Source organism: Tupaia chinensis, unplaced genomic scaffold, assembly GCF_000334495.1.
Source record: "Tupaia chinensis unplaced genomic scaffold, TupChi_1.0 Scaffold000066_1, whole genome shotgun sequence".
NCBI lineage: Eukaryota > Metazoa > Chordata > Mammalia > Scandentia > Tupaiidae > Tupaia > Tupaia belangeri.
The window spans coordinates 1,107,348-1,115,479 of record NW_006159525.1 but is presented as its reverse complement, the minus strand read 5'-3'; the positions used below and the strand labels follow the sequence as shown (position 1 = coordinate 1,115,479).

At 45.1% G+C, this 8,132-nt stretch overlaps 1 protein-coding gene across 4 annotated transcripts in view; it reads left to right on the top strand.

Annotated features, from left to right (window-relative positions):
• The window catches only part of STX16 (syntaxin 16), a 29,174-nt gene that overhangs the window by 1,237 nt on the left and 19,805 nt on the right, over positions 1–8,132 (top strand). The window lies entirely within an intron of this gene.

Here is an 8,132-nt window from a genome sequence, read left to right as displayed (position 1 = left end):
CCGCCCGCCTGCCTCCCCCTCACTTCCGCAGCCCTGCAGCCCCCCCTCCGCTGGAGCGTCACTGCACGTCTGGCCGCCTCGGATTCACATGGGCTTTGACACAGGTTCTGCAGCCCCGGGCCTCTCTGAAGTCTTGTTTTGTTTTTATTTTAAGTGCCCCTTCCCCAATAGTGGGCCTCTGTTTGGCCCTAATGGCCCTGAGGAGGGATCTGCAGGATCAGACCCAAATCCTTGCAAATGAAGGGCTCCTGGCCCCACAAAGAGAAGGGAGTTGGTGTTGCTTTGGTTGTTTTTCTTTGATCTCTTCCCTTCCAGCCCACTGTGGGCGAGTTCCCCATGAATAAATGCTGCACTGCTTTTCCCTGGGCACTCCTGTTGGTGTGATGGAGAGGCTAGGCTCTTCCTGTTCCTTTTCCCAGACAGGAAATTAAGCTTTCTCCTCCATTCGAATTTCAGGAAAAAACAAACAAACATGGTGTGTATGTGAAAATTAACCCCCAAAATAGCACACTTTTTTCATTTTATTAACCTGAACCTTTGTTTATTCTAGCAGTGGAGTTTTTTTAGGGAGGTCCTGGAAAAATACCACTTAACGTTTGTTTTTGGTGAAGGCTAACTTTCTTTTTCTGAGCCTCGGTTTACTGCCCTGTTAAGTAAGGGGCAGGTGGTGTTGATCTCTTTAAGACAGTGAGTCTGAGTTACTAGCTCTGTAGTATCCGAAATCCCAGAGTGAAGTTATCAAACACATTGGAGTTGGGGCTACCTGCTGCAGACAGAGAATGGTGTCTCATAACTACTCGGGGCTCCTGGAAATTCACACTTATTCCACCTTGTAGGGCCTATATTGCCTTTTCATCTTTTTCTTTATGATTTCATCTAAATGCGTCAGAAAAATTATGCCATGTGTTGTGGTTATCGACATGTCTACATAGAAAGCTTCTACAAAGGCAGTTTTTCCTTTTTGTAAGTCACAGTGGAAAATATTTTTGGATGTGGTATTCGGAAAAGCGATTCGGAGCTGTGTGAGCAGTTTTAATGATAAAAAAGCATGTAAACTCAGGGCAAAAGCATAAAAAACATGGAGTGTGTTTGGGTTTTCATTTACTTAATAATTTGAAGATTTTCTTTATATTTACAAATGGGAAGAATTGGTATTATACTGAAATAGGTGTGAAGATGTCTGTTAGCATGGAAGTGGGCTAGTTATAGTGCTAATTTTGAAAAGAGTATCCTGAAATAAGCTGAGACGGAAAGTAGGACTTGAATGAATAAAATTTTTCAGTGGAACTTTAGTTTTGCTAAGTAAGAACTGCACATTCTCTGAAGACTTGATTTTATGCTATCTTGTGGAGAGGGAAAAAACAGCCCTAAAACACGTGTTAATGTTTCTAGGGTATCTCTTAATTCATTGAAATATATTGTTTATCTTCAAGTTTTTAATCGTATAAGGTTCAATATACACCCTTGGGTAATATGATTGAGTTGGGGAGGTTGGGGTTTTTTACTATTAAGTAATACAATTTAACAGCCTGGTGTTTGAGATGGACAGCTTTTTAAAAAGTGCATCTCTGAATCAAACCTTTTAAAAAATGGTTTTCTAAGGCAATTAAAAAAAAAAACTATACACATATACACACATATATATAAGCTAGGTAAAATAATTAAAAATGAATAGCTAAAGTGTATAACTTGAAAAAATAGATACATCAGAAAATATAGATATAGATATATTTAGCCAGCTCAGTTTCTTGAAAATAGATTTCTAAATCTAAATATATATCTAAGAACATTGAAAATATTTTATATACATCATTACTATTGAAAATGTGATTTATCTTAACCATTTAAAAATCTCAGATTATTAAAGGCAATCAGATAATTTAAAATACATCCCTGTAGTCAGTTCAGACTATCTGAAAAATAGAGTTTGCAGTCTAACATATAGTTTGCCAAAGTCAGAATTTAAGAAGATACATTTTTATATATTATATATATCTTAATTGTGTACATTAAGAAATACATGGCATGTCATAAATTTCTGCAGTGTTTGGGGTGAAGTGTTACGTCTCTGCTTACCAGTGATTTACAGAAATAATGTCTGCACTTGCATACATTGACTGTAGGTTACAATTTTTTTTAAACATTTCTGGAAGTTGGGAACACATAAACATTTCGATGGGAAACCCATGTCTAACACAGTTTTTTGTTTTTTTTTTTAAACCTGATGAGAATAATTCGTGGTGTTTTTCACTGCACATCCTAGTTTATAAAAAATGTAAAACCATATTTCGGACTTGTCAATTTCAGAATCACTTAGCAAATCACGCAGAGCCAGAGCCGGCAGCCTTGAAAATGGACTTGGTATTAGGTAACATTAAGACATTATTAATTGATTAAGACAGTCATAATTAATTAAATTTGTTGATTTTATTGGCTATGCCCACTGAAATATTTCATAGTGAAATGTTAAGGCATCTGTTACTTATTTTAAGTACTTAAGACCCTCTGAACTAGAGGAAGTAAAATAGAGCAGAATGTTATTGGGTGTTAAGTCTAGTGATGAATATGCAGGGACACGTTATGCCATTTTATATACTTTTCTGTATGTTTGCAAGATGATAAAAACGAAATATACTTGTCATAGTAAAATACAATGATTTAAAAGAAACAATTTGTAAATATAGGTGTAAAACTCAGATCATTGAAAAGGAAGTAACTAAACTCTTCTCATTGTTAAAAAAAGAAAAAACATAACCTGAAATTCTAAGCTTCTAATTAAAAGAAAAAACTGAAAATTTAATTTTGGTGTATATATTTCTTAGCTCATATAAAACTAAAAAAAAAAACACAACTAAAATAAACAAGCTGTAATCCAGAATTTGCACATCTTTGAGGAAAAAGCTGCAGTTGGTTGCAAAGCGGTGTGTGTGTGTCTCCCGCCTGCAGCCAAGTCCCCAGAGAAACTGAACCTGCGCTTGTTCCACCCTAGCTTTAGGGCAAAGCTGGAGCTGGTCGGCGTGTGGGGGCTGCTGTGCGTGCCTTCACTTGTGCACAGGTTTGTGCCGCGTCCAGGCAAATATGTCCCACATATGCAGGATTTGAGGGTGATGTACAATGGCCAGACACAGAGTCCCCGGGGCCCTAAGAGTCACTTGGCTCAGCGTCTTCCTGGCAATGACCCCTCCTGCCTGCCTGCCTGCCTGGCTTGAGCGCTGTTTGACAGCACTGGGAGATTGCAGTGAAGCCTGCGACTGTTCGTCCCCAAAGTCTTTGCTCGTGTTAATCCCACTGCATCTGTGTCTCGTTCCCTTCCGGTGGCCCTGCCGACTTCTGCCCCCGAGGGTCCCCTCCACAGGAAGCCCCTTTCCGCTGGGTGATAACCCCGCGGCCTTCTTGTTCCCGGGGTTTTCTCAGGCTCAGCAGTCCTGCTCAGACAGCACAGTGAAGTCTCTTTCTGTGAACACTTCCCGTCTAGTTTTTCTGCATCTCTTTTTAAGAGTTCAGTGCCCAGGACTGAAGATAGCTCTACCTGGCGTTCTTGGCTGTGTTAAAAATCAATAAAATTAATTGCTGATAGACCGGGCTTTGCTTTGAGGCTCTCAGCAAAATGCAGTGGTTGGCATCTCGGTCGTTCCGGGGGGCCTCATCTGTTGATGCCTCGGCGGTGTGAAATAGAGGAGAGAGCCCGGGACTGTAAATCTGGGGACTTAGGGCTCAGTCTCTCCTGGCTGCTGGCGGAGAGTGCGTCTCTACACAAGCATTTAATCTTCTTGGACTTTTGCCTCGTTTGTAAATTGAGGGATTTGGGTTAACTGATCTGTTCTTGCCCTGTCAGTTCTACACTGTATTCTCAAGTTCTGCGGCTTTTTGTTTTACTCATTTATTTATGGATGGGGTCTCGCGATGTCACTTTTGCCCTGCCTATCCTCTCCGGTAGCTGGGCCAGCTGGGACTGTGGACGCGCACCATCATGTCTGCCTTTGTTAGGCTGGGCTGGGAATCAAACTCTGGTCTGCCATGTGGCCTCAGACTGCGGGCTACTGAGGCTGGCCTTCGAGGTCTTTTTCTAATGCCTCGTTTCTCCTAGCCGAGGCACGCAGCCTGAGCTTTACCCGGACACGGAGAAGTCAGGAGTCAGCAGCTGTGTTATGACTGGCCCAGGACCAAGCCCTAGCGGTAGCCCTGCACTACACAAAGGTAGCTGCCCTCAGACGGGCTGAGCGCGGGTGTAAGGCAGCCCCTTGCTCAAGCAGTTACAGGTCACTTGGCTGTCAAAAGCTGAAGTGGATTTATAAAGTTACGTGATCATAAAATGGCGAAGTCTTAAATGAGTGAACGGACAATAGATGTTGAGTTGCCATTGTGATCTGGTGAGATGCCGGCTGGGTCTGCGTTTGATCTCGGGGTGGGTCCAATGCGGCGTCCGGGCTACTTGGAGAGCTCATCGCCTCATCTGTACTCTGCCTTCAAATAGTGCATAATCTATAAATGGAAGCTAGAGTTAATTGGTCTTAGATTAGTTTGAAACTAGCACATTATTTTTAATAAAACATGTGCTTTAGGGTGAAAAGAAAGAATTGAGGCGTAACTATGGCTGTAAGAGACCTGAGGTCCTTCCTCTGTCTCGACTGCACATTAGCCGACGTTTATTGAGAGTTCGCCGTGTGTGTGTGTGTGTGTGTGTGTGTGTGTGTGTGCGAGAGAGACCTCCCGGCATCCTCAGAGTGCCGTCAAGTACATGGTGTTGTTTTTCTCATGATGGAGATAAGGAAATTGAGGCAGAGGAGTTAGGCAGTTGGCCCTGGGCTGGTGGTGCTGCAGCCCCACCAGGCAGACCCACGTGGGAGGGTTCCAGGTTCACATCTGGAGATATCCCCAAGCACACCCAGTGGCTGTGCCCCATCGGAGTCTGGCTGAGGCTGGGCGGGGAGCAGAGCAGCAACTGCTGGGAGAGCTCTGCCCTGCGCTTCCGGGAGAGATGACATGATCTGTTAATGAAGACAAAGAAAAGAATGGCCCACAGTGACCCACCTGATGGCTCAGGGGCTGCGATGGGAACTCTGGCAGATCCGGCTCCAGGGCCCTCTTGGGCTCGCCTCGCCTCGCCTCGCCAGAGCTGGTAGTGCAGACCCCAGAACCTGGAAGGACCTACTGTTTTATAGCCGTGTTTAAGTTGGGTGCAGAGACCTGTGCCTGTTTCCAGGAGGCCAAGGCAGCAGGCTGTTCACAGCCACGTGGCAGGGTAGCGAGATCCTGTCTGAAAGAGCCCGACGTGGCCTGCACCTGTCTCCCAGCCACTTGGGAGGCCGGGGTAGGACAGATACTACCTAGTAAGGCCTTGTCTAAAACAAAACAAGAAAACCAAAAGACACCGTCATTCTCCTTGCAATAGGTTAGCATCTTTTTTTTTTTTTTCCTTTTTTCTTTAATCTCACTTTACGGCCTCACGTAATTGGTTTTAACTTGCATACTGAAGGTTCTGAGTTTTAGTGTGGGTGGAGCCTGATAGAAAATTAGTTCTCTGTCTTTAGAATCCGAGTATGAAATCATTGTATATTTCTCTTTAGATCTATTTGCTTTTCTGCTTTTAAAGATTCCATTTGAGCCGTGAGGCTTGCTTGAGAAGAAGGGGACTTTGTTGGGTAAAAGCAAAGCATGCTTTTATTTTGGCAGTGCAGAAATAAAGTAAATCTTGCTATAGCATAGACCTGTGTTTCCACCTCGTCTGCTCAACTTTTCCAGACTTCCTGAGTCAACACAGATGGGTTTCCACTTACCTTTCAGCTTCATGTAGTAAGGTCTCCGGACTTTGAATCCCACACTCTCCTTGGAGTGTCCAGTAGGGCTGGATCCCATGGCATTGGCAGGTCAGGAACCCAGATTTAGACGTGAGAGAGAGTTAGAAGGTGCCGAGGTGTAGCAGTGTGCTTTCATTCGGCTGTGTTTGGTTTTTTCCTGATGGTAATTCTAAATGTTTTAATTCAGGTCTTGACTAAATTTCCTGGTAATCCAGTGGCAGGGGAGGTGGAGGTTAAAAAGCCTCTCTTTTTAAGTAGAATATGGAGGGTGCTTTGCAAAGATGGCCTTCAGGATTGAATTCCTGACATGGTGTTACCATAGCAAGTAATTCCCTGAATTGTTAATAAATTAGCCTGGGGGTGGACGGGGTGGAATGCAGCCCACCCACCTGGACTGTCCCATCCTACCATGAAGAAATTGTGATATTTGAAAGATTTGTTTTCTTATTTGTAAGAGAAACGTCTGCAAGCCTCGAATGTGATTCTGATTCCACCTCTTACCAACTAACAGTGGTGACAGGAGGTCGTGGTGCGTGGTCTGGATAGGTAGCCCAAGAGGACACGTCCATGCATAGCAGAGTTTGCACAGTAACTCTTCGCTCAGAGATTAAATGCTAGGGAGCTGCTATGGGATAGGAAGGAGGCCGAGATGCCGAGACTAGGGGTTTGCCTTGTATCTTGTTTTTTTTTTTGGAGAGATTTTCACTGTAGGGCGCGTGTGCTCGCCAGACAGACAGAGAGAGACATAGAGACAGAAAGCGAGAAATCACCCCCCAGGGGGGATGGTCACGCCGCAATTCCTTCTCCTCCATTCTTCTCTCGGGATCTTGGGCACACACGCACACGCGCCCGGCGTGAGTTTTAAGCCACCGGGTCCGAGACACGAACCGCGGTCGACTAAGTGGGAGTCCAGCGACATAGCCATTACGCTAACTGCTCCCCCTTGTATCTTGTTTTATTAGCAAAAGATGTCAGCGTTCTTTTGCTGAAAATGTTAAGCTTTTTAAAAATAGAAAGGTTTTCCTTGTGTGTGCACACGTGTGTGGTGTTCGTGGTTTGTTTTTGTTTTTAGACTGGATCTTGCTGTGTTTCTATCCTCTGGCCTCAACTCCCGGGTAGCTGGGACCACAGGTACCTGCCGCGGTGCCGCTTCGCAGGCTGACTGGGAACTGAGCCCAGGCTTCCCACGTGCCAAGTGGCAATGTCCACGGTGCTTGCTGCACCAGTGGGCCTCAGGGGGATTTCTTACAACCGTTACCAGGTTCAGAGTGGTGACTCCGAGCGACTGACTTCCCTTGTGACTATCAGTTCGTTTTTACAGCAACTTGTGGGGGGTTTGTTTTGTTTTTCTTTTTAAGATAGCGTCTATATCCTCCTGCCTCAGCCTCCCAACTGGGATAACAGGCTGGCGCCACCGTGCCTGGCTCGTTTCTTTTTTTCTTCCTCTTCTTTTTTTAGACAGGGTCTCACATGTTGCCCAGGCCAGCCTGGAGCTTAGGATCCTTTCCCTCAGCCTCCTGAGTGTGCATTGCTGTAGATGTGCACCTCTCTGCTGGGCTTCCAGGGTGGGCCTGGATTCGAACCCATGGGACCTGAGCCTGCAGAGCAGCATGCTACCGCTTGTAGGCCCATTTTCTTGTTTTCAAGTAAAAGACAATGAGGTGCGGTTTCCATCTGACCCTGTCTTCCCTGTTAGTGTCTTCTAGTTCTGTGACCGTGGCAGGACTTGTGTCTACGTGTAGCTCTCCGTGTCCTGTGACCGTGGCAGGACTTGTGTCTATGTGTAGCTCTCCGTGTCCTCACAGCAGATTGCAGAAGGGACAAAGGCTTTTTGCCTTTCCGCAGTGTCCCCGGTGGGGTTTTACATGGGGGAGTACACGTTGTTTATTATGTCCATCGCCTTCGCTGTTTAATACTACGCTGGCCCTGAGAGGCTAGCTTCATTTGTGCTATTAATCTTTAAATAAGAAAGTTATGTTTTTTATTTGGTAAATTTACTGCGAACCAGAAAGCACAGTTGATTATTGGAACTCACCAGTGATTACTTCAGCGATCAATACTGTGAAACATAGACAGCCTGTCCTTAGCGCTCGTCTGCAGACGACAGTTCCCTGCCGACTGGAAGCGCGCTGGGCTCGAAGTTGGAACTGAGCCCTCTGGCGCCCGCCTCTCCCTCCCCGCAGGCCTCGGAAACGGCTCCCCTTGCCCTGTATTTTGTCCTGTTTGCTTGCTGTTACCACTGCTTTATCAGTAACTGCACTTTCTAGACTATAATAATGTAGGCCAAAGAGATGGTAAGTTTTTCTCTGACTTGTACCACCTGTGTCTTTCTCC